The 13,647-nt window shown below is 47.1% G+C and overlaps 1 protein-coding gene and 1 long non-coding RNA gene across 2 annotated transcripts in view; one reads left to right on the forward strand and one right to left on the reverse strand.

The window, feature by feature from the left end:
• PTP4A3 (protein tyrosine phosphatase 4A3) overlaps window positions 1-315 on the reverse strand; it is a 41,997-nt gene extending 41,682 nt beyond the window's left edge. Inside the window, exon 1 of the mRNA XM_054647576.2 lies at window positions 157-315. The gene's annotated coding sequence lies outside the window, so the exon portion shown is untranslated. The remainder of the gene's footprint in view (window positions 1-156) is intronic.
• A 7,722-nt stretch (window positions 316-8,037) lies between these two features.
• Window positions 8,038-13,647, forward strand: part of LOC143696162 (uncharacterized) — a 48,656-nt gene continuing 43,046 nt past the window's right edge. The window contains exon 1 of the long non-coding RNA XR_013185577.1: window positions 8,038-8,124. This is a non-coding gene — a long non-coding RNA (uncharacterized LOC143696162). The remainder of the gene's footprint in view (window positions 8,125-13,647) is intronic.

Genomic DNA, 13,647 nt, shown 5'->3' on the forward strand with positions numbered 1-13,647 from the left:
CATGGCACGGCGCAGCCTCCTCCGCACGCCGCGGTGGCCCCGCAGCCGGCGGCGCACGGACCCCTCCCGCCCGCATTGTTGAGCGGGCGGACCCACGTGCGGCCACCGCCGCCGCCGCTTCCCCTCGCCCGCCCGCCTCCGCGCCCCCGCACTGACCTGCCCGCCGGCTCCGCTCGGCTCCTCTGGGCTGCGCTCGCCCCGCGCCCGGCTCCGCTCGCCGCCCGGCCGGCCCCGCTCGCCGCCCCCCGCCCGCACATGCAGCCACCGCCGCCGCCGCCCCGAACGCACCCGCGCACCCGGCCCCGCCCCCGCGCGCGCCACCGCCGCGTCACGTGGTACCCGCAGGAGCCAATGGGGAGGGAACGGACGGCGGAGAGGGCGTGGTCTAGTGAGAGTGTGGGCGGGGCTGGAGAAGGGGCGGGACCTGTGGAAGTGGGCGGGGTCAAGGGGTGAGGGGAGCGTGAGGGAAGGGAAAAGGGAAAAGGGAAAAGAGAAAAGGAAAAGGGAAAGAAATGGAACCGGAGGCGCTGGAGCAGGTCTGCTGTGGAAACAGGCTGAGAGAGCTGGGGTTGGTCAGCCTGGAGAAGAGAAGGCTCCAGAGAGAACTTAGAGCCCCTTACGATGCCTAAAGGGTCTCCAAGAGAGCTGGAGAGTGACTTTGGACAAAGGGCTGGAGTGACAGGAGAAGCAAGAATTGCCTTAAAATGCAGAGGGCAGGTTTAGACGAGATATTAGGAAAAAACTCTTCCCTGTGAGAGTAGTGAGGCACTAGCACAGGCTGCCCAAAGAAGCTGTGGATGCCTCATCCCTGGAAGTGTTCAAAACCAGGCTGGATGGGGCAGCCTGGGATAGTGGAAGTTGTTCCTGCCCATGGGAGAGTGTTGGAACTGGATGAGCTTTGAGGTCGCTTCCAACCCAAAATATTCTGTGATTCTGGGATTCTAAGAAGAAGAAAATGAAGATGATGAGGAGGAAGAGGAGGAGGAAGAAGAGGAAAAAGAAAGAAAATGGTGATGACAAGGAGAAAGAGGAGGAGGAAAAGAATAAATATGAAGGAAGAAGAGGAAGAAAGAAGGTAAATGTAAAAAAAAGTGATGAGAAAGATGAAGAGGAGAAAGAAGAAGAAGAAAGAAGAGGAAGAAGAAAGAGGAAGGAGAAGAAGAAGGATAAGGAGAAAGAAAAAACAAAGATGACAAAAAGGAAGCTGAGGAAGACAAAAAAGAGCCTGGGGACGGAGTAAAGGGGACACAGCACAGGCCTGGGCTCAGTGCAGCAGTGTCCCCTGTCCTCTGGGGTAAGATGCCCTTATCCCCTGACCAATGAAGGGTGGAGGCTGCCCATTCCTGAGGGTATGCAGGATATATTTAACATCTCCCATCAGTGGTTCTGAGTACGTGTGAGGCACAGGGGTCACCCAGAGTGTCACCAAGCTGGCACAATTCAGGAGCTGCTGTCACTTTACAGCCAAGGCCCTCACCCCAGGTTGTCAACCTTTGTGTCTACAACCCGTGTCCAGATCTGTGGTGTAAAGAACCACCATAAATTCAAAGGAAAAGGAGCAGAGCACGTGATGCCATCACAGGTTTTCATTTATTACCATCTTGCTGTGGACTTTCTTAGTAGAAGTCACCACAGAAGCAGCCAAGGGCTTCAAAAAATGAAAAGAATAATAGGGGGCTTGGGGTCACCGGCACAGAGGGATGAAGTGATTCCTCAGGAGACACAAACACGTAGAGATGAATACCAGGAGACCCTCAGATGTTTTTGCATTTTAAGGATATTTTTACCTCTTCCCTGAAAGGCACTAAACTGGTGTCCTCTAAACCAGAATAGTCCGAGGGTGCTTTATGTTTCTGAGAACATTGTTCAAAGGATGCAGCCCTCCTCTCTGGTTAAGGGATGGCCTGGAAGCAGAGATCATAGAATATGCTCAGTTGGAGGTGACCCACAAGGATCATCGAGTTCAACTCCTGGCCCTGCAGAGGACAACCCCAAAAATCACACCTAAGAGTGTTGTCCAAATGCTTCTTGAGCTCTGTCAGGCTTGGTGCTGTGACCACTTCCCCGAGGATCCCATTCCAATGCTCAGTCATGCTCTGAGTGAAGAACATTTCCCTAATGTCCAACCTAAATCTTCCCTGACACAGCTTCAGGCTGTTACACAACACAGCCTTGACATCCCAACCTGTTAGGACCTACAGCAGGACTTGAGAAGGGCTGATTTGGCATATGACTGTTTCGAAAGAGTAAAGGAAATAAAAAAAAATCACCAAATATTACCAAAAAATGTACCAAATTTACCAAAATCTCTTAACACTTTTGAATCTTATGCAACTACAGTGTTATATGTGTAAATGTATAAAATGGATCCTTGGATAAAAACTTTGGAATCTCTTGATTGATTTCAAAGGCTATTCAACACCTTTGGTGTCTGCAAGTTTGAAACTAGCTGCTGGATGAAAGGGATTTTCATTCTCTCCTTCCCCTTCCCCTCTCAAGGCAGAGCATAAGTTTAACCTTGGTTAGGCATCAGCAAATTCACACCTTGGAAAGAAGTCTGCTGAGAACAGAAAAAAACCTGTGATTTCCCTTGCTATTGACATTTAGGTTCTGCTGTCTGACTCCCTGCTACTTTTTCGAAGTGAGAAAATTAACTGGTTTTCACATCGACTTTTTTTAATGAAAACTCAGAGTGTGACTTTTGGTGGTGCTAAAATCAGTCTGGCAAAGCCTGGGGAAAGCTCTGGGGGGCAGAGGTCCCTCTGCTAACACTGGTGATGATGGTGGGTCCCACAGAGAAGTCTGCCTGTGACTGCTTTCTTTAAAACCCAAAAAAACCTGAGAACTGAAACAAACAAACAAAAAAAATACAAAGAAAAATGTTGCAGTTGCTGCATTTGGTTGGTATTTTTGGTCAAATCTTTTCTTGTTAGAACAGAATTTCCCTTCCACGGGGATTCCCAGGCATGATGGGGAACTGCGCTTGGCTCTGAGGGAATAAGTTTGTTTTTCTGCATCCTTTATTGTTTGTAAAAACGACAGACCCGCCTTTCTCTCAGACACAGCAAATGTCAGGAATCTGGTTTTTATTTTGCAGAGAACCTGAGAGTGGTGGTTGGCACAGCCATTCTTTTTGCTTCCCATCTGAAATGTCACATGGCAAATTGTAGCGCTCGAGCACAACCTCAGCTTGACAGCTCTGGCAGAAGAAAAAGGGCCAACAGCATGAGGCTCCACCACATTGCCTCAGAAGTGCTGTCAAACCCAGCTTGATCCCTCTTGCATGGGTGAGGCTGAAGGGTTGCTGTGCCTGGGAGTGTTGCTTCTTGGCCGGGGGTGTAAATTCATACCAGTTTGGCTGATGCTCTTGGGCACCACAGAATCAGAGAATATCCTGACTAGGGGAGCTTTTGTCCATTGTGAGCTGGAGGGGAAATGGAGGCATTAAAAATTGATGAGCGATGCAACTGGGGAACACCTTCAGGCCTCCTGGCAAGCCTGAATCCATCTCCAGTCAAGCCTCTGCCTTGCTTCTTTGTATTTTAGAAAAACAAGCAAAGAGAAATGTTTCCACAATCAGGTCACAGCCTTAAGAGGATCAAGTAGGCTTCATGTTAGCTGTAATTTCTGAATTTGAATGGATTTTCAGCACAAATATCGACAATCTCCTGTGCACGTGAGCATCCTTGAGCATGTTTTTCAGCCTAATCACTGAAAAGCAGTGTGGAAGGATTGTAACCTCTGCACAGATGCTAATCCCAGCGGGCTGCGTTTGCCTTAGTGTTAGTGCAAAGCTTGGCTACCTTTTCATGTGTGCTTGTCAAAGTGCTTGTATTACAGCTGGGACACTTTCCTGGATGTAGCCCACGCAGCCTCCGTGTTTGCAGAAAGGATAGACATGCAATCCATACACCTGCTTTGTCTAAATTTCTGTAATCTTTTTTTCCCCTGCCCCTTCTGTCATTTCCATTTCAGCCAAACTCAACTTTCTTCAAGCCAGGACACCATTAACAGTGAACTGATGGAAAAAACAACTCTGTTTTTTGCCACCTGCAGACAGCACTTCTCACAGTCGCTGTATTAGAGGGGGAAGCAGCAGAAAAGTGTTAACTCTGGGTTGGAAAGGTTGCAGGAGGAACCACTCCTCCAGGGTAGGAAGTGAAACATGAATTCTTGAGATGTCAGTGTTGATGTTCCAACTTCCTTTCCATCCACTAAATGTTCAAATTGAGCAAGTCCTCCACGGAATTTCTCAGCCACTGGAGCTTGTGTCTTGACCCTCTGCACCAAGTACTTCTGGTCCTTTGGTGAGGCAATTATCACATTGTGCTCCTCTGGGGCTACAACATCTCAGTGAGGTTTCCTGACTCAGACATCACATTCATGGGCATAACAAGTGACCTGGATTTCTCCAGCCAGCAACTGCTGTGTGTTGACTACTGGTTACTTTTTATTTCTGGGAGGGATCAAAAAGTTGAAAAATGCAAAAAAACCACCCCAAAACAATGCACCCCAAAAAACCCAACCCTAAAGCCCTTGCAATAGTTCTGATTAAAATATTATTTTTTAAATTTAGTTTTCCTCCAGTAGAGGCTAAAAATGGAGCACTTAGCTCTTCAAGAAGAGTCATTTAATAGCTAGACCAGCACTTGGAATTCACTTGAAGGCACTGACTAATTCAGCACATGAGCGAAACTGAAGTTCACTCATACATGGTAACGCCTTTCTTTTTCCCACACTCATCAAAACCTTGTTTGCCTGCTTCACAGATTCCCCAGGTATTAATAGCCAGTGAAGGCTTCAGAGCAGAAAGAGCTCGGTCCAGAGACTCCAAGGTTGCACTTGCATGTGGAAGAGATGGGGTAGGCTATGAAGGGAACTCTACCATGGCTGTAGATATCCTGGTTTCTTACAGCTGCCCTCCTACACAGCTGAAGCTCAGTCCTGCTTTCTCAGGCACAGGGCATAGTCCAGGGCTCTCCTCTGGGCTGAGAACATCGTTAAATCCTTGCAGGCACCACAATCTGGAATGGCATTTTAACCACATCAGGGAAGGAGGGATGGGTCTCCCAGGGCAGGGCTTCTCCACATGCGGTCCCTGCACTACTGGTGGTCCCCAGTGTGCATGAAGGTGGTCTGCAGGATAATTGCAATTAAGAAAATGAAACCATACACGTTGCATTCCCATGCATATGAGCCAGCAATCAGAAAGGAGGATGAAGTAACAGAAGCAGATAAAGATTTTGAGTTTCAGGTCCTGGTGACGGTTCCTTCATTGATGTTCTCAAATTTTGTGCTTTTTTTTTTTTTTTTTTGTGAAAGGAGCTCAGTTGATCATTTGGTTTAGGGAGCAGCTGATTGCCCCACTTCATCTGGCACTGGAAACCAGGGTTGGTCCATGCTGCAAGAGCCCTGCTGCTGCCAGAGGGTACCTGCAGCCAACCCCACATACCTATTCAAAGCACCTTCCTTATCCTCATTACAGGACATTCTTGCATAATCTCCTTTGTAAGATAAGGAACAGTGCCTACTTTCTGTCTCACGCCCAGGCCTCCAGACTTAGCCAGGCCTAAGGAAAGGACTATTCTGTGTAACCAGCTCCACCTGGCAGTGTAGACACATCCTAAGGACATGATACTATCTGGATGGGGGGAGAGGGTGCTGCCCCAGGCATTCAGCACTGGGGCTCCCAGGCTGGTGTGGAGACAGCAGTTTGAAAAGGGTGAGAAACACAGCACTCAGAAATTTCTCTGTGCTTCAGAGGAATTTCCTATTTGGTTCTGTTAGAGAAAAAAAACCCCACAGTGCTTCATTTCTTTTGTTTGGGGTGACTTTGCTGTTTATGCTGGGGAGGATTTTCGAATGGTGCTGTTGAAAATGGACTGAGAGAAGGGGGCTTGCCCACTTTCACCTCAGTAATGAAGTGTCTGGCAAACCAGTAGAGTCCTGAGGCTGTACATGGGGTAGATCTCTGGCCCCAGCCATTTGTTCTCCTATGAGATCCATAGGATCCCACTTGGCTGGTCCTGCATTCACCCCTCTGTAGAGGATCTCAGTATTGATGAAAGCATCTTTGATGGGGCTTAGCTCAGACTACTTTGATGAAACCTAAAACTTTGGTAAAAAACCAAGCACCTGGAGCAGCACCTGGTCTTTCCCAGGAGGTTTGGTTGCATTCAGTGATGAATGCAACCATGAGTATGGTTCCTGGGATGGTCAAGGCAGGGAAGGAATGAATCAATTTGCACTTGGGAGCATGATGGGGAGTAACAGGGGCTGTTTTTTCCTAGCAGAAGTGCTGCAGGTGATCCAACACAGACCTGCACTGTTCAGGAGAAAATAGCAACTTGTCTTTAAGTTTAAATTGGAAAGAATTCTACTCTCAGTCTTCAGGGGCCATGGTTTAATACTGGTGGTGGCAGCAGAGTGAGCAAAGCCTTTTGATGATTTCCTCTCCATTTCATGGAAGGTGGAGGCAGGCAAATGTTAAGTGACTTTCCCAAGGTCATGTAGGAAATCAGTAGGGCAGGAGCTGGGTCATTAGAGCATCCTTTTTCCAGAATTTAACAAGAAGTGGGCCAGAGGTGCAGAGAATGAACAGGACTTGCCCAAGGTTGTGGAGCCATCCCATCTCCTGAGGCCCTGACAGCAGGATTATCACTCACTTCCCGTATTTGCACTGCAAAAGGTGAATGGGAAGGGGTGTGTGGGGGAAACAAGCCGATTGCCATTAATTCAGTTGAGCCTGACTGGACATGCACAAGCAATCTGGAAAAGGAAATAGCTCTAGTTCTGTCTGGTTCAGCAGAAACTCCGCCCACTGAAGCTTTCCGGCAGGAAATCAAGTTACAAACATGAAATGATCTGAGCAAATTCTCATACACTGATCCTACCCTGGGGACAGGACACTTTTGCGAGCTGCTTATTGAGGCTGTAGTTTAAGATACCTTAACCCTTTCTGCAGTGGCACTTGGAGGGCATCACTTGTGCTGGCAAAGGAGGAGAGATCACAAGCAAGAAAAAAAAAATGGATTTACAACTGTTGGGAGTCATTCTTCATCAATAAAGAAACCCTGAAAGCTGTCTTTATGTGGAGAAAGAAAGGGGAAGGCTGGAGAGTCATTCTTCTACTTGCTTTTCCTACTGAAAAATTGAGATCTGTTGACAATATGTTTCCTGGAACACCCTAAAGATGACCAAAAAACGTGTGGTTTCTGGCACCAGCCTGACTGTGCAAGTGAAACCTCTCGATGGAGAAAGGAACTAAATTGTACTTGGACTGTTTCAGACCCTTTGTTTTTCATTAGGAGAAATGCCTGAGAAACAATGAGTTGTCATCATAAAAATCCACCTACTGCTTCAGCTAAGGGTTAAAATAAGTTGTAATCTGCATTTTAATTATATGATGAACCTAAAGGAAATAAACCTTGATGCTTGGTAATAGCCTCAAGATTTAAAACAAAAAAGCACAGAGAGGAGGGGAGCTTTTCTTTTCATGGAATGGGAAGCAAAAAGAAGCACAGTTCATATTTTTCTCTTTATCCAATTACTGGTAATATAGATGAATGTCTGACACTGAGCAAAGAGGGGAGGTGGAAACTGCCTGCAGAGAGAGCGAGGCTGTTTTTCACATGCTGGCTGGTTTGGGGGGCTTGCAGCCCCTCAGCGCATTGCTGGAGAGTGGGAGGGGTGGGGATGGCCCCTGCAAACAGTGCTTCCCTCCCGAGCCAGCCGTGTCTCAGGTTTCCTTTCTTTTTGCTCGAAGAAGCAGAGCATCTCCTGTTGAAGGTCACAGCTTTGATCCCCACGGCTCGGTCTCGTGTTTATGGATGGCCATTATTAGTAACACAGGGTAGTGCATGCACTGCTCCGTGCTTGCCCTTGTCTGGCTGCAAGGGAGCAGGGGCAGGATAACAAAAGAAAGTATAAATAGAGCCTTTTTAAAAGCCTGTTAAATGGGAAGAGACTTTTAGGGAGGAGAGAGAAAGAATGAGGCGTGTTACCATAGGAACTGCCAATAGTTTATTTAAGAAGGGCAAAGAAACAAACACCACAAAAAGACAAAGCCAAGAGGACCTGGGGATTACTGAAGGAATATGTCAGGACACAGACAGGAAGGGCCAGGTAAGAGCTGTGAGCTTCTACAAAATTGTGCTGAAAAAATTCGTCTCACTTTACCTCTTGCAAAGTGGTCTGGAAAATGTTACTATGAAATGTGTGTTTCCAGTTAGGGAAACTGCATTTCCATGTTTTTTGAGGGAGATGGAGGCTGGAGAAGGGCATGAGAACAAATGTCGTGTTGGTGAAATCATCAGGAGCAAAAGGCCATGTTACCTCTGACTAATCTGAACCCACTTAGTGCAAACTCATGCTTTTGGTCACCCTGATGTTAGAGGAATAGCAGAGGATATTCTGATGTGTTGAGGATGAGTAATATTTTTGATGATGATGATGGTGATGGCGATGATGACATGGTTGCCCCATCTCTGGAAGTTCAAGGCCAAGTTGGATGGGACCCTGATCAATCTGGTCTAGTGGATTTGTGTCCCTGTCCATGGCAGGGGTTGGAACAAGATGGTCCCTTCCAATCCAAACCATTCTATAACTCTATGATTCCCTATTATTTATTGCTCCTTTTCCCCCACAGGAAAGCTTTCACTGGGTCAGGAGCAAATACTGAAGAGTGGGAGTGCTTCCAGCTGTGATGGACAATGATGCTGTCTGTCTTCCTTATCCCATCTGCTCTCTTCACTTCTCAAATGTTTACTCTGGGTTTATGTATTTTGTAGGTAAAACAACTGACTGTAACAATTCACCTTCATTTTTCCCATGCCCAGAAGATGCATCCTGCCTGAAGACCACTTTGTGCTAAATGCTGCACATTCATAGGACACAAAGATGCTTTATGGTCTGAAGAGAACTCAACACCAGGAGAGAAACAGCAGATAGAGGAGCAGGTGTGATGATACTCGGAAAAAATGCAACGGGACTGTCCCACTCTTGGTTTCAGAACCTCAAAGACCAGAAGCAACTCAAAAGTTCCTGCAGTTGAGGTCTCTCTTGCTGTTTTGTTTTTAATCTTTTAGTTTCTAAATCAGTGTAAGGATTTTCTAGTTCCTGACTTGTAATTTTGAAAACTTCAGGTCTGGTACTACTGGAAGAGTTCAAATGATGGAGAAGCCACAATGAGAGAACAAGGGAGGAGAGCTAAGAATTGCAAAAGTTGTTCTTTTAAGAACTGCACCAACAACTTCCTCAGAGAGAGATAAACAGTTGCAAAAGCCTCCTGCCTCTCTGGAGTGGAGGAAGGACACTGGAACTTCTATCCTTTTTGGCTTCATGATACCATGTAAAGCAAATTCTGTATTTGCACAACAGAAAATCACAGAGCAGGAGACTTTCTGTTGGGTTTCTATCAAGAGGCCCCTTCCTCTCGCTGAAAAGGAGGCAGATTTTTTTTAAAGCTGTGGAGTATGAGCTGAAAGCCCTATTTCTCCTTAGTGTAATCATAGAAGCATAGAATGATTTGAGTTGGAAGGGTCCCTAAAGATTCAAACCCCTCTGCCAGGGGCAGGGACATCTTCCACTAGACCAGGTTACTCAAAGCCCCATCCAACCTGGTCCTGAACATTTTCAAATCTGAAAGTTTGTTCTCAATTTATTTCTCCAACACCTCTCTGCTCACTGAGTGCATTGCAGCAGCAGCACCACAGCAGCAGCACCACATTACTGATCCTCTGGGTGAAGTCTGAGGCACAGCTTGAAGGGCTGATGCTTCTGTGAGCCCATTGACACAGACATGTTTGGCAAGGGATGAAAATGAATTCATAAAAAAAATGCCTTAGGTTACCTAACTCAGGCCAGTTTTTGTGCAAAGCCAAACCTATGGGTGTCATATTTATTTTTAGGTTTTGAGCTAAATTCTCTTCATTTTCTCCCTCAAAGCAAGAGGCGAATCAGAACCCGACTGCTCCACTTTCTACATTTCCCTGACCCTATGGAGAGTTATCCCATATGCCCACCCATGCATGAGAAATTCAGGGTGAGCATTTTCGGAAGGTTTCACACAGCCTTTGATGTCTCCCAGCCTGGGAAATTTGTCCTCCTCCTGCTTCCCAGCTTGGAAGGTCTCACTGTGGTATCTGCAAGAGATAACGCTCCCTTTCACAGTCTGCACTCCGGGTCAGCCTGACTGCTTGCTGTGGGACTGCAAAAGGGATATTTCCCTCCAGATATTGCAGAAGGGCCCTCTTGGAGAGGCTGGCCAGCCTGCAGAGCTGGGCAGTCCACGCTGCCACTCCTCCCTTCTCACAGAGATTGAGTTATGCCAGGCTTTGACCTAAGTGAAACTGCTGACGGTCACAGGGATTTGACTAATCTCCTTAGGTCGCTGTGAAATTTGTGATTCCTTTTAGGGAATAGAACTTTTTTTATGATTTTCTTTTTTTCCCTTCGGGCTAACTTGCAATGTAAAAATAAACTGGAGCCCATGGTGGGAGATTAATTTCCTCCCAAACTCAGGAAGGGCAGTCAGTCAATGCAAGATCCTCCTGGCCCATCCCAGGAGGATGCTGCTCCTGGATTCATTCCTGGAGACAGCTGCTGTCCGACCTTGCTGTAAGACTTCCTTCTCCTGTGCTCTCCTCCTGGCCCTGCCATAGCCCTGTGGGGTCTGAGTGCAGCCCCTGGGCACAGCCCAAGACATTTCCTTCCCTCCTGGCTATGCTCTGCCTTAGAACCCTCAAGTAGCAATACTTCTGGGGGTGGGGAGCTTAAATGATAAAAATCCTAATTTCTAACCAAATTTGACCTATTTCCTAGTGAAGGGAGAGCCAACATCTTCACAGGTATCCAACATCCAGGGGCTTGTGAGTAATTTTGTCTCCATTTTCATGGCTCAGAGAGCTTCTTTGCAGCCTCCTCCCAGGGTAGTTGTGTCCCTTCTGTGCAGAAACCCCCATTCCTGTGGTTTTCCCAGTATGCTCCTGCCCTTTCCAGAACTGGGGAGGGTTTGCCTCATGCCCATGATACATCTCCTTCCTGATCAGCATTAGCCCAACCTTTTCTGGTGCTCTGATCCTTCCCGACCCAAATTACATTTAAGGTGAGTTTCATTATAAATTCCTCAAACACCCTTAGAAGAGTTGTAGTTTGTCATTGTGCTCTTGTACCCAAACCTCTGCAGAAGCCCTAGACCCTTGTGGAGGTTTGTACATGAGTGACAAAGAAACCTCCATGAACTGCTCAATGCAATATGGTTGCTGCACAATGCTTGTATTAGTCAAATAATTAAGAACTGGTTGCTCACAGAAATGCCAGAGCCTGGCTCATTTTTTTGCTGTGCTCCAGGGGTTCCTGTTTCTGGACATTCCCATGAATTAAATTGAGTGAGCTGGCAGGGAAGAAACAGTCTCTGAATGTTGGCATGAAAAGCCCACCACAAATTCAGCTGTCATTGTCCTTCTGCTTTGAAAGTTTTAAGCCCTTCAATTAGGGAGAAATGACAATACCCAGAGTGGGATTCCTTTGCTCTTATTTTGGCATATAGAGTTGAGATGTCTGGCTTTGGATGAACTAGTCACCGTCGGCTCCCTTCACTGCCAATGCAGAAAAATAGGAAGAACCAGAGTGTGATTCAATCTACAATAGTGTCTGAGAGAGGTCAGATGAATCACAGACTGTAAAGGAAGCTGAATCTGTGTGGCCAGACATAAGATTCTACATTTTAGAGGTCAAAATTTAAGGGGAATGAATTCTACTCCTGTGACTCAGGTGGTAGATCGTGCTGCAATGACAAACTGACCGTGCTGAGTAATGCAGCTCTGATTTTGTGACTTTTCTTCACCTCTGCCTCTTTGCCTTGCCTGTGTAAAGGTGGAGCACTGTGCTGTTGATTCATTTCTTGGTCCTCAGTGGCAGGACTGTGCCAGGTAGCATCTACCTGGGCACAGAGCATGTGCTTGTCTTCTGGGGCTGCAAGCATGTGGCCTTACCTCATGCCTTCAGATTGCTACATATTCTGTCCTCTAAGACAAGGCACCTCTGAATTAATAAAAGTGCTGAAGCATAAAATCACAGGCAAGGTCTGAAGAGCTCAAGACTGCCACTCTGAGAGGTCAAGAACAGGCTGAGGGCTCATGGTGTCTGGGGAAGCTGGGGAGAGGGCCTGGGATAAGGGTAAGGAGGTGAATGCGGTAGGGGTGAACATGTGAACATGAATAATTAAAGGCACAAGATAACAAGAGAAAATATTGGACTCATGAAAAGTGGGGTTGAAAGGCAGGCTTGGGACCACCATGTAATCTACCCTAACACAGGAGGTCACATCTGGGTTCCTAAAACCAAATAGTGAAAGAGGTGATTTTACTGGAGACTTTGCTGCCTGTTTCCTGATCCTTGGATCTGTGTCCAGTGGTTCACATGGTTTATTGTGCAACCAGCAGTGTTGCCTCCCTGTGAGCTGCAGCGATGGGGATTTTATTCTCACAGTGCATTGCTAGAAGCTCTTTTAACGTTTTCCCTAGAATTCCCTGGCTAGGTTATCCCTAGAAATCATCAGCTGGGAAGCAGGATTAACAAGCAGTTGTGTCCTCCTTCTCTGAACCTCAAGGGCATGTCATTGACGCCACTCTGCTCCAGGGCCCTGCTTCCCCGGTGGGAATCTGTTTCTTGTTCCCTGTGATATGTGGCAATCCTCAGCATTTGAAATAGATGTGCCAGACTGTGACAGGGAAAAGTGCCTTGGGCAGGGCAGATTGGAGAGAGCTGGCAGGGACCAGAGTCACAGGGTGTCTCTTGGGTGCATTTCTGCCTCTCTTGCTTCTTCTGACAGGGAGAGGAGGACACAGCTCAGGGCTGTGCTTCTCTGTCTGAGCCAGGGACATGGAGAAGCTGTGCTTGTGTCTCTGGGGATGTGTTCAGAGCAGGAACATGACAGACAAGGGGACAGCAGAACCTGTCTGGGTGCTGCTACCAGGTGGCACCCAGGAGGGGAAGGTGGTTTTGCAACAGGTATTAAGGGCTCAAATTCAGATGTAACCTGTTCAGTGATGAGCCTCTGGCAGGATGGAGGGGACACTTTCCCCTATCCCAGGTTGCTCCAAGTCCCATCCAACCGGGCCTTGGAACACTTCCAGGGATGGGGGACTCACAACTTCTCTGGGCAACCTGTGCCAGGGCCTCACCGCCCTTACTGTTAAGAATTCTTTCCTAGTGTCTAATCTAAACCTATTTTGGTTCAAATTAAAGCCACTTAAATGTCCTCTCTAGTCACTGGGTCCTCTCCTGGCTTGTGCCACTGCTGTCTGCAGGTCCTTGAGACCCACCTGGAACTTCTTTGCTCGTGATCTGGGCCAGTCCTGCCTAGAAGCTGTAGAGTCAAGTAAGTTCAGTTGTTTGTCCCAAGTGCTCAGAGACAGGGCCAGCTGGGCCAGGAGGATGTTCCACAATCTCCTGTTGTGAAGTTCTTTAAAAACCCAGAAGTTTTTATTCTTCCACAAAGCCTAAGAGACCCAGAATACTTTAATTCATGCTAGCTATTAGTACAGTGATAATTAAATAATGATGAATGCTCCAGAGGGAAGTGCTCAGTAGATACATGACCTTGCTGCTAGAAATTGTCCCTTCCTTTCTGCTCATATGCTGGTG

Source organism: Agelaius phoeniceus, chromosome 1, assembly GCF_051311805.1.
Source record: "Agelaius phoeniceus isolate bAgePho1 chromosome 1, bAgePho1.hap1, whole genome shotgun sequence".
NCBI classification, from domain to species: Eukaryota; Metazoa; Chordata; class Aves; order Passeriformes; family Icteridae; genus Agelaius; species Agelaius phoeniceus.